The sequence below is a fragment of the Electrophorus electricus genome, chromosome 22 (genome assembly GCF_013358815.1).
Source record: "Electrophorus electricus isolate fEleEle1 chromosome 22, fEleEle1.pri, whole genome shotgun sequence".
Taxonomy (NCBI): domain Eukaryota; kingdom Metazoa; phylum Chordata; class Actinopteri; order Gymnotiformes; family Gymnotidae; genus Electrophorus; species Electrophorus electricus.
Window position 1 is genome coordinate 5,067,189 of NC_049556.1, and position 17,809 is coordinate 5,084,997.

The window sequence follows — 17,809 nt, forward strand, 5'->3', positions numbered from 1 at the left end:
GCTGAATACACAGTGTTTTTCTGGTAAATTTCCACAACAATCAAGCCTGTCCTTTTAAATGGCCTTTTAAAACATGCTTCCGCTATAAAATAACTTCACATTTTGTCATAGAAAATTCCATTAGCATCAAAGCAACTGCGTGACATATTTAAAAAGTATATAGGATACTAGTACATCTCTTTATTTGCTTGCTCACTTCTTTGTGCGAAAGCACGTGTTCATTTCCTTTGTAACCTAACACAAATTACACAAGCCTTTATTTACCTCAAGATGCACAATACTAACGGAAAAGTGTTCCTGAATAGTGCGTTAGACCCCTCCCTTTTCTTAGAGTCCGTGATTTCTATTGGCCAATTGCAGTACCATTGTCTTGGAGTGACAGCAACTCTCAACAAAGTTTGAAGGGGGAAAGAGAGGGGCACTTCAATATTACTTCACAAGTGTTTCTAGGGCAAGCTGCATGATTGGCAGCTGTTTCAACAAATACAGGATGCTTAGACAAAAGCTTACACCCCACACTTGCCTTATTTGATTATCCCTTTAACTGTTTAAAGGCCTGCTACTGTCAACTAGCGCTGTAGTGTAGCGCATGCAGCCATAAGAATGATTTGATCATCAATACTTTTGGACATCATGGAAAGGAAGAGGCTTATTTTAGCTGAGGTTTATGTGGAGTTGTTTGGGTGCTTCTAGCATGGACTAGCTTGGCTTTCCATGGGGACCACCTTAATGAATAAATGCAAAATGTATTGATTGATTAATATCAAGAAATATTTAGCTGTTATAAGGCAGAGTAAATATAAGATATTGGACTTGGCTCAGGTATACGGAACTCACTAACAAGCTTTTAAAATGGGGGAAAAAAAAACATGAATATAAACAAACCACAAAACCAGAAAATCCACACACTGCTTAAACCAGCGTTAACTAACCAAAACACTTTTAGGACCCAGTAAATTAAAATTGAGGAAAATACCCTGATAAGGGAGAGTCCTACCAAGGAATTTCTAACAGGCAAATGGATTGCATACTTGTTTAAGCTACCAGGGGTGATGAATCTAAATCTGGTGTGAGAATAATTTAGCCCTTGCAGTGAAAAACCATACATGTGCACTTACTGTTTTTGTTTGTTTGTTTGTTTGTTTGATTGTTTTTTTGTATTCTACAAAATGAAAACAAAGCATTATTGCAGGTTTTATTTTTAAAAGTGAAATAAGTAAGTAATAAAATTTGGCATTTTATTGTAATTTTAATGCAAAAGTTGTGCAAAATCAAAAACTACAATAACTGAGTACACAAATGGCTTATATATAGTTTTTCGTTTCCAGGGCTCAATGAGAGCAGCTGTTACCTAGGTCTAATGCATAAATTAAAAGGAAAGATTAATCGTTTAGCGAGAGTAAATACAGCAATGTAGGCTATTGGCGTTGGCACCAAAGCATGGCATGCAAATGACAGAATAGGCTTTACTTTGCTGGTGGCAGATTTTAGCCCAGTCAGTCGTCTGCCCGTGCGTGGGGAAATGACGCAGCATAATTCAAGGTTCAAACGAACCACGCGTCCGTTGTGCCACCGTCGATGACCCAGCTGTGTATTAAACTGTCTGTAGATGTTTAAATATGATGCCCTATTCCAGGCCTCTGAAATCTCAGAGATGCTTGTAGTTGTTTAGCCTCGTGACAAGCCAAAAAAGTAGGCCGTTCTGATGTTGACTCGTAGCTTTGCAGTTGGTGACTTTACATGGTTTTGTGATCTCGGTTAATAGCAAACATTTGCTGCTAGCTAGCTGGTTAATGTTATATTGGCTAGTTAGCTATATTAGCTAGCAAAAGTGAATCTTCTATATCATCAAACCTATACATGTAAGCTACACAACACCACATAAGGAGCCATCTATATCGCTGTAAATGGCACTTTTCCAAAGAATGAAACAAGGCAGCTAATTTATCTTCGCTAGTTTGTTAATACCAACATAACTATTAATCCTGAGCCAGAATGTCAGTAGCTAGTTAGCTTGCTAGCTACAAAGCTGCCATTTTAGGATGTCATAGTTCGCTGTCAAATGCTTTTTGCAGCATAACGGAGCACCATGTTACAAGGCAAAAGTGATAACCAAGTGGCTCGGTGAACAAAACATTCACATTTTGGGTCCACGGCCAGGAAACACCCAAGATCTCAATCCCTTTGAGAACCTGTGGTCTATCCTCAAAAACAGCATGGACAAACAAAAACACAAAAACTGATCAACTCCAAGCACTGATTAGGCAAGAATGTGTTGCCATCAGTTAAGATTTTGCCCAGATGCTGATATCCAGCATGCCGAGGTGAACTGCAGAAGTCCTAAAAAAGGGTCAACACTGTAAATGTGAAGTCTTTGCTTAAACTGGATGTATTTCTCAATAAAAGTTTTTTTTTTAAACAACTTATGAAATGCTTATAATTGTACTTCACTGTACCATATAAACATCTGACAAAAATATCTAAGAACTTGTGAAACCCAACATTTGTCAATCTCAAAACCTTTGGCCACGACTGTACACACACACACACTCACGCCTAGTGTATGTGTGTATAATGCACCTCAATCACACGCTATAGTTTTTATCAACGAAGGATGTGCAAAATGTCTGCTATTGACGAGACTGCAGAATTGACCAACAGGATCTGCAGTTCCCAGATATGAAGTAATGGATGTAACTTCATCCCCATAGTAACACATCCAGATGAATCTTTCTCCTCTTTTCTGCATTTGTAGGTGGGTGGGTTTGATGGTGCCGATCTCTTGCAGAGCGTGGAGGCCTATGTCCCCATGACCAATACGTGGGTAGACATCCCCACGGTGCTCAACCCATGAAGCAGCTATGGCACTGAGATGGCAACACACTCTGTCACCAACACACTCACTCTCACTCACAGAGGTGATGATGATGATGATAATGATTGGGGCAGTATTTTGTCACATAAAACAGTCTCACAAAAAGGACTGTGTACAGGTGTATGCAGGCATAATAAAGGAAGACAACAGTCTTCCCCATTTCACCAAAGACAGTGGTTACACTGTCACACTTAAAATACACTACAGTTAACAGTTTTAATAAAGGTTTAAAGGAGGACAAACCTGGAGAGACCTGTAGCTCATCTGAGTGCAGGTAGTGTTGGCTTCTCTCTTGGTTGGATTTGATTAGCCTGACTAATGATTTAAATGAACTGAAAAGCTATGAAAAGTCTTTACATTTGTTATATACCAGCTGTTCTTAGTGACACATACTCAGAAGATGATTTGAAAAAAAATATTATCTGGCATATTAATACAAGCACAAATACTGGCTTTAACTGTTTATCAACAGTTTTCACTCATCAAAACATTTTGTCATCTGACATTTTGGAAATGTATGAAGAGGTTTCTTTGAGAGGGAATTTAATTTACTGAAAAAAGTGTAGGACATTAGTAAAGAAAATCACGTTCACAAATCCAGAGACATAACATGAACTGGGATTGGTGGGGGACGGTTAGGTGTATTAGGTCAGGGTCAGAGTGAATGACAGTGTTAGGTGGACAACTTAGATCTGGGAGACAGGTAGCGTGGGGCACTATTGTCAGGGAGACATGTGGTGTGGGGTACTGATTTCAGGGAGTCATGTGGCTTGGGGCACTAGTATCAGGGAGTCGTGTGGCCTGGGGCACTAGTGTCAGGGAGAAGTGTGGCGTGGGGTACTTATTTCAGGGAGACGTATGGTGTTTGGGCACTAGTGTCGCAGACATGTGGCGTGGGGTACTGATATCAAGGAGACGTGGCGTAGAGTACTGATATCGGAGAAGTGTGGCGTAGGGTACTAATTTCAGGGAGATGTGTGGTGTGGGACACTCCAGTGTAGTAAAGTGGCTGCTGCAGACATTTTAAAGGCTGGATTGGCACTGATGTTGAGCTGTATGTGTACTGTTGTGACCACAGTGAAGACCCTGCTTCAGTCTCTCTTCTTTAGTGCATCCATGGAGACGGTCACTATGGTCCGTCCTTGGCCCTTTTCTTACCGCCAGTGCCGGGAACCACAATGTCCTCATGGCTATGGACAGATTCATGAAGGTTCAACACCTTTGACATCATTTCAATCTTTTGTTACAGGCATGAAATCCAGCTTGTGCAAGAGACACATGGTGAGGTCCAAATGCACCAGGTAACTGATTGATTTATTATATGGAGGTTTGTTATTTTCTAGAGGACCATTTAGTTTAAAGTATATTAATTGAAAAAAAAAAAAAGATTAATCTTTGGTGGCTGTAACTTTCAACTGTTGATGAATTTCTCTCTTCGGACATTTATTCATGCAGTTTGAAAGATTTATTTTTTTCTTTGTGTTTTTTCCTTTATCTGAGCACAGATTCATATAGACATGTTTTACACTGTGGTGATCCTCCCCTTTAATGGCAATGCATTTTATACTGTAGCTAATTCTCTACAATGAAATTTAGGAGTATAAGGCTTACTTTGAGGACACAAGGCTAATTTGAAATGTGTCTGTATGTCATTTTCATCAGGAATAACCTGCTTCTCAGGGAACATCAGCAGAGATGAAACAGCCAGTGGCAGAGGGGAGATTGATGAAACCTTCCCAGCACTACCTCGGGATGGACCAGAGAGTCCAGGCAAGAAAAAAAAAGATTATTTGGTCCAAAACAAACCGTTCACCAACATGTTTACTGTTGCAGGTTTTTAATGAAAAAATATCAGATCAATATTGATATTGGGTGACATTAAAACACAGGATGTTGACATTGGATTGGTACAGAAAAACTGGTATCATGCCATCTCTAGTATTTACAACTGTGTGAGAACAGGCTGAAATCGTGTATACATACCTGTATAAGAACTGGTGTCTTCTTAAATAAGGTTCTGAAAGAATATACAACCAGTTTTCCACGGAAGTGATGTTTATGATAGAAATTAGTTTCTGATTGAATGTGAACTTGTGTGTTTACACCTGTTCTCTCTCTATAAGCAAAGTGGATGTTTTATACATTGACTAAGAGAGCTGTAAGTGACCCAGACAAACTGAGATGTGATGATGAGTGTGAGGAAAGACACCACTACCCTGCCTGAAGAGCTGATAATGTCCTCGGGCATCAGATCCAATGATGATGACACCTACTATTACAACGTCCTTCTAATGACCTACAAAGCACTGAACAGTCTTGCCCCACAGTATCTTAGCAAACTCCTGAGAACAGGAGGGAATACACAGCAGTACCATGAGTTCTATATGGCATCAGGTAAAATTGACTTTTTTGGATATTAAAAGCAAACAAATAAACCAAACTCTATTCCTGATGCTACTCCATTATGTGTGTGTCTGTGTGTGTGTGTGTGTGTGTGGTGTATAATACAACATTTAAACTACCTTGGTCTTTCCTTGTGTTTCCCTTCTTTCTACATTCACTTCTGTTTGCTGGTTTTCTCATCACTCTTTTACAGCTTTGTTGCCTAGTCAAGGCTGTTACAGTGGTCTGATGATCTAAGTCACAATTATAGACAAACACAGTCTAACGATAAATAAAAACACACAAATTCACAGTTGTACTCATCATATCTGTTAGTAAGCATATTGAGTAAACATCCACAGTGTTGGCCAGAAAAGGTCAGTGAACACTTAGAACACTTAAAAATGTACAACCAGGGACCTGCATCAGAAAGCAGGTTTGGTGAACACTCAGTCAGTTGGCTTAGAGTTGAAAGAAACTTGAGGTTTTCTGTTTCACAAAGAGGGTTTGGCTGACTGGGCTCACTGCACAACACCGGGTATTTATTTATTTGATGGGCTATTTATTTTTAGCTGATGGATGAGCAGCCAAGACCAAATGATGCTGTACCTGTAACCCGTAATCAAAACCTGCACAAAGGAAAATGTTTTTAAGATCCAAATTTGAATAATTGCACATAATATGAAGCAGTCACCATTTATAGGATGTAAAAGTAAAAGATATCAAAAACAGACGTCTGTCTTAGAACAGCAATGTTAATCACCTCAAAAATGATGGACCTGCTAATAGCAGTTTTCCTGCACGCACTGCCTCAAGCAGAATGCGTGCCAACAGTTTGGACTTACTCATCCATGCAGTCTGTACTTCACATGTGGACTTACTATCCAAATGCAGCATTTTTTTCTTTCTTTTTTCCATTTTCATTTGATAAAACTGTGATTGCATATGAGTTAATGTAAGCCTACAAAATGTGTAATTTCCAGGACAACCTTGGCCAATCGAAAGTTTATCTGACAACAGTTAACCAGGCATGAATATCTCTATAGTAAACCAGATCTTCCTTTCACTTGGTCAGCTTCTCTAACTGCGCAGTATTGGCGTTCAAAGTGTTCTTCCAGTATATAATTTATCAAATTGCACATTAATGTTTATTTTTTGTCTGTGGTTCTTCTTCAGTGTCCAGACTGTCCTGTTTTAAGAAGTCTGCTTATTTGAGCGACATAGTTAAGGTTTTATACACTGGAGATATTTTACAGCATATTTTTATTCATATACAGTATGAGCAACATCTGTTTAACTCATATCTGCACCAACTATACCCCCCCCCCCCCCCCCCAACACCACAGGAGGAGAAAAAACACCAAAATCTAGGCTGAAGTTTAAGGTAGCATGTTAACTAATCATCAGCATGTGAGTGACTATAACAGCTGATACCTGCCTGTAAAGTGTCCTTGAGTCTGAGAAAGGTGCCATATAAATGTTAATAATAATAATAATAATAATAATAATAATAATAATAATAATAGCTAGCAAGATTAAACAAAAAGCATCAGGGAGATGAGGAAGAAAATATGCTACTTGCAGGTTTGTCAGCATGGGGAGATTTACATGTGGGTTCTTATAATGCGCCACATAAAAAAGTGAACAGAGCTTGAATGATGTGATATTGTTAAGGGACTGAGGGGGCAAAACATTCAATTAATATTACAAATACAAGAAATTTTATACACATTTACCGTGTATATGTGAATGGTTTATACATTGAAAAAATGCATCAAAAACAAATAAGATGAACAGTTGCATAGCTGGATAGGCATAATATATTAATGGACAGAACACCGGAGCTTTTTGCCGAAGCAACGTCTGCGCTTGAGAGGAAATAAGATATTTTAACTTACACTAACTATCAATCAAAAGGTCCAGTAATACACAGTCCAGAAGTACATTTTAATAATGCTAAAACGAGACAGCCGTGTTTATGTCGTCACACCTGGTGTTTGTGACGTCACAGAAGCAGATATATAAAAAGGCTTAACTGGCGTCATGGTTACCATTTTGACAGAGTGCGCAAACTGGACAAACCAAACTACGAACTACAAGGATATTCAACAATTGTTATTTCACATTTTCCTGTGGATAAATTGGATTATTGTCACTTATAGATTTCTCCGATATCAAAGGTAGGCCTAACTATTCTCTTTAAGGCAAACTGGGAAACGTCTATATGAAAAGAGTGCATAAAGGAAATAATTACCATGTGTTATTTATATTGAGATGTTCGTGCCTTTATATACAAAGCGTTTTTTTTTTTCCTTTGAACAGTGCTAGGTTTTAGATCTATTTCTGTTGTCCCTTAAATTCGCATCCCTTTTATCATCGATGGCACGTGCGTTCACTTAAATCAGCGCTTGGTCTAAAAGGAAGAACGTCCACATTTATGACCGTTTGTATACTTGTCGGCGTCGAAAAGTATCAGCACTGTAGTTTAAAATATATTTGTAATACAACTTTTGTATTTTGATTAAAAATAATTTTCGTTTCACGAAATATGAATTGCGCTGCGTGTTGACATCATAATGTAAGAAATAATAAGAGCTTTCAGATTCTAATGCCAGAATCTGAAAATGTTCATGATTATAAACACGATGACTAAAACATGCGTAACAAACATATATAACAAAGCATTACAGCGTGAACACAGGAACAGGCAGACATACACATGAGTACAACCAGTAAACAATGAACACTAACACGAACGTGTACACATGTACGATGACCGATATCGAACGAAACACACACACACGAAACGAAGAACCGCGTGCAGGTGTGCGCTAACAAGTGCGGCGTATTTACAAACAAGACGCACGTCACACCGAACAGTCAACAGTGAACTCCCACTGCACGTGGCGGGGCGTACCACGTGATCAGTGGGAACGAGCCCTTATCATGACAAACGTTTGCTGAAGAGTAGTTGGATATCAACTAAGGGTTTTTTGTAAAAATAATATACAAGTAAATAATAAAGTAAAATGCAAATAATATACACAAATTATGTGTTATGTAAAATGCTGCATAGTTTAATTTAAGAGAATGTGTATTAATATACATTTAGTGGGATATCACCTGATAAACTTCAAATAATACATTATCAAAATGATCAATATTATTAATATGCACTTTTTGTACTATGTAAAATGTTTTTGATGTATGTGTTATTTGCATTAAGAGAATGTTGCACAGAATAAGACAAGTTTATAGAGGTATAATTTAATGTTTCTTTGTAAAGTATTTAAAGATTTAATATATTTTCTGGTTTTCCCCAGTGAGATCACCATGAGGGGAGCAGGAAGTACAAAGAACTTCTTCCCTGATGTGAAGAACATCCAAGCTCTACAAAAAAGCCCTACAGAGGCAATGGCAAACCCAAATATTTCTCCTTTTCGTTTCGTTAATTCGCACAGAGGAGGAAGCAGCCACTATTTTCCAGAAATTTCTGGAGTCCCCCAGAGGAAGGAATTTAAACCTCAAGTCTCTCAAAACCTGAGAAAGTTTGGCACGGGTACAAGATTACTGGCAATGCTGAAGGCCACCGATGGAAGAAATGGTGGAAAGTCAACAGGCAGACTCCTTGATGAAGGTCAGCAATGCAGCCAGGCTCAATTCCCTTTTCTGATTATAGAGCCAGGCACCAAGAGCGGTGGTGTGAATGTGAAGGTTGATCACACTCCACCAGCTCCATCCATCTCAAGGTTCCCCGCCCTCCACCCAAAACTTCCTGCTCTTAAACAAAAAAGCCCCAAGCCTGCTGTGACCCTGCATGTCCCCCACAAACATGTCAGGGAAGTCCCAGGAAAGGTGCAGGACAAGGACAGTCAGGTGAACTCCACATTTTACAGCAGGCCAGAAGTGGGTGAGGTCCTCTACCAGGACCTGGAAAGCCTAACATCAGCCCGCCATTGTGCCTCCAATGTCAAAGCTTCCCGGCACCAGCATGACCTGGGCTGCCACAAACCGCTGCTGATCAGGAGGGCAACCTTACATAAGGTAGAGAGCAGAGCTGCGTTCCCAGCTCCACCTGCCCCCTCCCTGGGGCCGCAGCGCAACCATTTGCCCCGGGTGTGTAAGATTGAAGAGAAATCCAAGAGGCAGGACAAGTGCCAGGCTGGCCAGGCTGCCTCTACTTCCCGTGGAGCCAAAGAAACATCTGTGGGCTTGAGCAGGTGGGACAACAGACAGGTGAGCATAGGGGACCTCGCATCAATGGGTTAAAAAAATGACTTCTTTTGATATTTACTTCAGCCTCAAATACTAGAGTTTTGAGTTAATTTTCTATTAGGTTCTGTGTATCATTTAGCATTTCAGCAGATAAACTAGAAAATGTATTAAATTATGGCAGATTTAAGCATATTTGAGAATGGAGTCTGTAACGAAAACCGCAGCAAAAGAAAGAAGAATGTACTAAAGAGATTACATATAAAACTCCTAAATTAACCTTATATTTCATAATTAGTGAAGAAACAGTCATTGTAGGCAATAGTCCTGTTCAGACTTGTTTTATTTGTCTGTTGTGTCTCAGCACCTGCACCTGTGCATGTGAAATGAATGGACTTCACCTGCTCTGTAGATGACCACGGTCAGTTGCTTTACAGCCTCTGTAAGCAACAGAAACCTTCAGGGCCATGTTTGCACATTTGCTCTCCAACCTGAGATTGTCTGACATCCAGCATTCCTGACACTTGTGTATATTACTTCCTGAGAAAAAGAATCTTTAAATAAATGCAATTTTAAATGTATACAGAGATGTTGGTCTGTGATATTTCTGTTTCAGTTATCTTGAGTGTGTCTCCATTTCCCATAGGATGACTAAAAAGAGAACCGCCAGTACAAATGTAAAAATGGGTGTACGTTTGTTATCTTTCTTCACAACTGCTTCCTCTCCAACATACATATACTTGTGTTCTTTTCTTTCTACTGGACAAATACAACACACATTACATTTACTTTGACTTAAAGCACAAAGTTACACTTCTGACTCTTGGTCTCTTCTGATTCAGCAAACACCAGTTCTCTTCTGATGGTTGATAATCAGGGAAAGAAAAACTTTATCAGATATGTAATGAGTTATGTTTTACAAAGTCACAAATGACACCAAAGATAATTACACAAAGCTGATTTTAAAGACTGCATAGACCTACAGAACGTTATGTAAATGACCACATTACTTAAAATAAGTAATACAATTAGAAAATAAGTAAGTTATAGATAACTGTCTCTAAGCCCCATTAACCACATTAGTATTTTAATACTGGTTTTTGAAAAAAGAAAAAAGAAAAAAATAGTACAGTAGAAATTGTCAAATCTTGCAGCTGTGAAAGTCAAAGGCTGTCACTCTTTGGTGGTAGTGGAACTGATTTGGCATTATGGGAAAATTCATAGATATAGTAATCATACGTTCTCTGTATGAGTGAGCATTTAAACCCCATTAAAAGTAGGACTTCAATATAAATATATTTAAAAAAAAAAACTGGCACAGTAGAGTTTTTTCAAATTTGATCTGATAGCCAAGTGCCTTCAATCAGTTTTTTTTTTTTTTTTCAGTCTGATTTTTCAGCACTGGGGAAATGTACAATATTGCACTAGTGCTAAGTGCTGTTTTAGCTGGCAGTCAAGCTATATGATAAACCTCTGAGAAGCACTCTATAGCAAAATAATTTTGAGCAGTGCTTATTAAGCTACTTTAACATATTTTTAATAGTGTTGATGCAATATCCATTCAAAGTATACATACCAGCAATGTGTACTTTCATGCAGCAGCACATCTTCATACACTATACACATTTTATATATATAACATCAGTATTCTGAGCTCATGGTTCAAACTTTGTGAATGTTTTGCTTTTAATCAAATACACTTCATTTTGTATTTTTGTAGTAAAAGTACGTGTCTAATCCAAAGCTCTTCAAAAAACACTGTTAGTCTGCATTTCTCTATGCTTAGAGAGCGTTAGTTTGAAGTGAGCAACCAAATGCCGCAATATCGTGCATATAGGCGCATTCAATTTGAATCTCGGCGACTTGACCATGAAGCGCTAACGCGCGGATAGCTTCACCGACGTCAACAGAGACCACTAGTTAGTTTGTGCAGTACTCATTCAGACTCTTCCTACGTACCCTAAATACTTGAATAAGGAAGTACACAGTGTAACTGTACATACTCTGTTCTGTTTTTGGTGGGCTTTCTTGTGACGTTCAGCTTTCTGCTGAAACAAAAGACAATGTCAAAAAATAATACACAACAATCTTTCATCCATTCAATAACTTACCGACAAAGGAGTAAACCAAACATGTAAAATGGTTCAATACTTGTACTGACTCTGCCTCACAGTTATTATTCAACTGAACATGAGATTAGAGTTCATACCAAGAAAGTCTTAATAAAAACACCACATACACAAAAGAAACAAAAGTCACAAACAAGGGAAATTGCTTGTTGTATATTATATGCATCATATTTCTTCAGATTTTACTTTTTTTTTATCAGCACTATAAAACATTAACTTTATTTTCAACTTTAGTGTAATTATATTCTATAGTCTAATGTATTATAAAAATGTTATAAAACATAAATGCTATAAAAATAAATAGTAACACTACATGGTGCCACTGGCCACATGGTTTTGTTTTGTCAACATGTGGCTTGTGTTTACACTCCTTTAACCCCATATTGTCTTTAGGTATTGTAAGGTGGGCTCAAACCCAAGTCAGCTGGGTAATGACCCCGACAGCCTACTGGCTGAGCAACCATGCTCAAACAGTGGGCTTGTGTGCAGAACAGTTAGATCGGGCAACAGGTAAACAAGACAATTAAATAACGAAAGGGGAGTTGAACCCTGGCCGTTTTGTTGCAGAGAAAGACCCGCTAGCCTGCGGCAGCTATAAAACTACGTGTGCGTATATTGCTCTTCAGAGGAACGGAGGACGACAAAACTAGAGGGGAAAAACAACTAAACACCACACCGAGCATGGGAAAAGGGAGAACCAAGGACACCATGGGAAGAATGGCAGCCCAGATGCTCTGGGGGAAACCAAACTAAAACTTCCCAAACAAAGCCAGAAAACAGGGAGGAACTGTGATGGCTAAGGGGAGCCTTGGAAGGGAGACAGATTAGAGGGGGAAAACTGGAGATGGGAAGGGATGTGTAAAAACACAGACACCGTTGCAGCACAGAAGTGACGTGTAGCACAAGGGCTCACAGACCTCAATACCTGAAGGTAGCAGCTAGGAGCTTTGCTCAGAACTTTGGCAAAGACCCAGCACTGAGTGACTGGGTCACTGGGCTTATATAGGCCTAGCCCAGCTGTTGGGCGTTAAGTCTGATTAGTGGTACGACTGAGTCGAGGCCTCCCTCTGGTGGCCGGAGGGGCATCGGCCTGCACCGAGCCTTACAGATATTTATTGTTTGGTTTATGTACAGGTACAGGTTCCATGACCATACTTGATATGCAGTTGCTTGGGTATGTTGTTTTATGTATGTTCTAAGAAAATGACACAAAGAAGTAAATTACAACACTATAAGCAGGACACATAGAATATTAACAAATATATTCAACCACAAAGGCTAATTATTTACATTAATGGCATTTAGCTGATGCCTTTTGATTCTCTGTTATTTGCATGTATTATTTATTGTCACTTTGTCCATTACAGCCTTGTCCATTAGGGATGTGCTTCAGAGATGACACTGCAATTTAGTTCCGCATTAGTCTAGGACTAGATTATTATCTAGGAAAACAACACTTGGTCAACCCGCAGAGAAGCCGTTCATGAATCGCAGCAAAAGACTATAGAAAGAGTCTGAGTCCCATGTTATTTAAATAACATTGAAGTATTTAGTAAGTAAATTTTAGTGTATGTCCTATTCATTAATGTAACATTCAGATGGAACTTCATGCCTATATTCCTTGAAAGCATATATGAATAAATGAGAACATTAGATCCTTTTAACTGACCCATTGACTGACTGATTAATTGACACGCAGAGATGTCAAGGCGCAGTGTACATTTACTAACAAGTGGGTACTAGCGCCACGATAACGATGCTGCAGGAACCTGTTCTAATGGATCTACTCGACCCATCTCTTACAAAGAGACGCCCTTCAGGTGTGTGTGCATACATGTGTGTACATATGTGTAAGAGTGCATGTGTATTTGGTGTACATCAGCCTCTCTTTCACTGTCTCTTCCTCTTTCTCTGTTTCTGTCTCTGTTTCTCTCCAGAGGAAGGCAGGCAACCGCGGGCTGGTCAGGTCCTCCATCACCTGAAGCCATGCTGGCAGCCTCACCCAATCACATGGCCCATACACCAGTGAGCTCATCACGGAGGATGAATTTACAGGTCAGTGCTGATGTCATATTCAACTGTTTATAACCAGTTCATGACAAGCTATAATCATTGTTTTTTCTTACACACACACACACACACACACACACACACACACACACACACACACACACACACACACACACATTTATGGAAGTCTATATGTATTATAGGCATGTATGTACTAAATTAGAATTGCTGTAATAAACTTTTTAAGCATATTGTCAATACATCAATTCATTTACTTAATACTCATCATATACCTCATATGCACTAAATACTTAAATTCCACCTCCAACTCCCCCGGTCCAATTGAATTTGCTTCATTGTACTTCACTGAACTGTTACTAAAGCAGTGTTAAAGTGGCTTTAATGCTATACTAAAGCTATTCTAAAACTATACTATAGTTATACTAAAAAATACTAAAGCAGTAGTAAATTAGTACTGCAGTAGCATCAACATGTCCCATGTTTTCATAAAATGTTTACTTTCTGCTGCATTCTGTGTTTACTACGGACAAAGCATCATTATCACTTGTTTTAATGATATTTGTTTGTTTGTTTAGCTCATGCCTTTGCATTGCTCTACTGGTGGCTGGGAACAGCATGGCACAGCCTGACCTCTGGAATCTCTGTGCTTGATGTTTTTCTGCTCAGCAGGTAAGTTTGTGTTTGTGCATATGAATGTGTATATGTGTGTACATGGGTGTGTATGCGCATGTTTGTGTTTGTGAATACAACTCTGTACTCTGCATTGCTATGTTCTCCCTCTGTCTCTCCACAGACACACTGCATATGTGAGGAAGGCTATCTTCCTCTTCCTCCTCTTGCTGCTTTTCGGTGAGTCTGCATTTCTGAGTCACTACATATCAAATCATCTCATGTCCGAGCTCCTGTGTGGGGAAAAAAAAACATTTGTACTCAACACACAAAAGACACAATGACAGAAACGCACATGTAACGATGCAGTGTAAGCTGACAGGTCTGCTGGTAGCAGTTAGGAAATGACAGCAGATATATTGGTAAGAAATGTTTTGATAACTGGCATGTTAGTGACATGTGTAGCTCACAGGGACTTTAGTGATGGGTGTGTTATTTTTTTTTTACAGGAGCACGGGACTGGTTCTCCTTAGTCACTGATTGATTCCACACACGTTCACACACCTGTCCGAGCCCCTCTGGATGTGAGTACTCTCACTGGCTGAAGAGTCAATGCAGGACTGAAACCACACACGTTTATTGGATGCCTCCTGTGTGCTAGAACATATACTGTTAATAGTGTTAATAAACCCACTGTTTCAAAATTCTTCTCTCTCTCTCTCTCTCTCTCTCTCTCTCTCTCTTTCTCTCCAGCCTGGGGCCTACCCTGTTAAGTGTTGGGCATTCCGTGGTCCCCAAACATTACTCACATTACCTTGGAACACATCCCTCATAACTTGTCATCCACTGGACACATCAACATTGCTCCCAAGGACTTCACCGTTCATGTGAGTCGTGAAAAACACACACACACACCCGCACACACACACACACACACACACACAACACCAAATTATTTAATTAATAAGTTGCCCTGTCATCTCGTGATAGAGCTGCTCCTTTTTAAGGGGATCCAGGGTGTAATGTTTTCACATTTCAAGTTCAAGTTCAAGTTCAAGTTCGGTTTATTCGTCACATACATAGTCATACACAGTATAACACGCAGTGAAATGGTGGAGAGTGCTCTGTCTAAACTGAGGAAGAGAAACAGGGGTGCATAGAGAAAAAATATATATATGCAGATAAATATATATATTCTATGTATGTACAAAAATATATTAACAATGTATGTACAATATATGTATATTATGATTATATACACAATGTACAATGTATATGGTTGGGTATATATGTACACAATCTACAGAATGTACAGATCCATTTTGTATAATACCATATCTACAGTTGTTGTGTAACAGGGTAATTGAGTATAAATCTAAATCTATATATACAGATGTATACAGTCATGTTACATGGTGGTGGTGGTGGTCCCCACAGTTTATCAGTTTCCCTGATTCAGGGCCCAAATGGCCTGTGGGAAGAAGCTCCTCTTCAGCCTCTCTGTCTTGCTCTTCAGGGAGCGGAAGCGCCTCCCTGACCTCAACAGAGAGAAGAGTGTATTGTTGGGATGGGTGGGGTCCTTCACAATTTTCCTAGCCTTGGTCTGGCACCGCTTGTAGTAGATGGTCTGCAGGTCAGGAAGTTCCGAGTGAGTGATGCGCTCTGCTGAACGCACTACCCTTTGGAGTGCTTGTCTGTCCTGCTTGGTGCTATTCCCAAACCAGACTGTGATGTTCCCCGTGAGGATGCTCTCGATAGTGCAGGTGTAGAAGTTCCGCAGTACCTTGGAGGGCAGTCTGAAGTCCCTTAGGCGTCTGAGGTGGTAAAGACGCTGACGAGCCTTCTTTGCCAGGGAGCTGGTATGGCGGGACCAGGACAGGTCCTGCGAGATGTGAACACCAAGGTACCTGAAACTATCTACTCTCTCCACCGTGGTCCCACCGATCCTCACAGGTTGGTAGTGCCGCTCCTGCTTCTTGCTGCAATCCACGATCAGCTCCTTTGTCTAACTGACGTTTAGGAGGAGATTATTTTCCTGGCACCAGTTTTCCAGGTGTTTAATCTCCTCCAGGTAGGCCCTCTCGTCGTTGTCCGAGATCTGACCCACGACAACGGTGTCGTCAGCAAACTTGACAATGATGTTAGAGCTGGAAGTGGCTGTGCAGTCGTAGGTGTACAGTGAGTAGAGCAGGGGGCTTAGGACACAACCCTGAGGAGCTCCAGTGCTGAGGGTGAGGGTGGTTGAGGAGCAGTTGCCCACCCGTACTGATTGTGGTCTGTCTGTTAGGAAGTTGGAGATCCAGTCGCACAGGGATGTATGCAGTCCTAGATCTCCCAACTTAGTAGTGAGTAGGGAGGGGATGATAGTGTTGAATGCTGAACTGTAGTCGACAAATAGCATTTTAACATAATTTCCCCTCCCTTCGTCCAGGTGAGTCAGTGTAGTGTGGAGCAGATGTGCAATCGCATCGTCAGTGGAGCGGTTGTGGCGATATGCAAACTGCAGTGGGTCCATGGAGGCTGGCAATGAAGATGTGATGAAGTCTCTGACTAGCTTTTCAAAGCACTTCATCACGACTGATGTGAGGGCGACAGGGCGGTAGTCATTGAGGTCGGAGGAGGGTCAAGGTTTCTTCGGGACGGGGACGATGGTGGACCGCTTGAAGCTGGACGGGACAATACCGAGCGTCAGGGAGAGATTGAAGATGTCGGTGAATACCGGGGCTAGCTGATCTGCGCAGGCTTTGAGGACCCTCCCGCAGATACCGTCTGGTCCCATCGCCTTCCTGGTGTTCACCCTTTTAAACACTCTCCTCACGTCACTCTCCGTGATGATGAGAGGGCGCTGTTCTATGGTGGGCCCCGCGCATGTGCCATTGGCTGCGCCGATAGTGCCATTATCACTAGCGCCGTTGGCATTAGCGCTGTTAGCATTGGCGCTGTTAGCACTAGCGCTGTTAGCATTAGCGCTGTTAGCATTTGCGCTGTTAGCACTAGCGCCGTTAGCATTAGCGCTGTTAGCATTGGCGCTGTTAGCACTAGCGCCGTTAGCATTTGTGCTGCTAGCATTAACGCTGCTAGATGTAGCCTCGAAGCGAGCAAAGAATGTATTCAGCTCGTTCGCCAGAGACTCATCCGCACTCATCATTTTTATACACTCCTGCTCTTCCAGGCACTGACACATGAAAACGAGGAAGGAAAACCTCTTGGAACATTTACTTATGACCAAGATGGAGAACCCATCCAGACCTACCAACTTCCTGTAAGAAAGTTGTACAGTAACTCACCAAAATATAGAAAGATGGAAATATTTACACATCACTTTTTATTCCGATAATGTTAGCAGTGTTAATATTATTAATAATGTATTATTGGTGTTAGTGTATTGAATGTATTTATATATACTTTACTTTATATATACACTATAATCTTTTGTACTCAAGTTGATAACATTTATTGACACTTTGGCCCTTTAAAACATCTACAGTAATACATCTCCCTCTGGTGGACAAATTAATGTACCACATCTCAAATGCATCTCTAAAGAAAAAGTTCAACATTGTTTCACTGA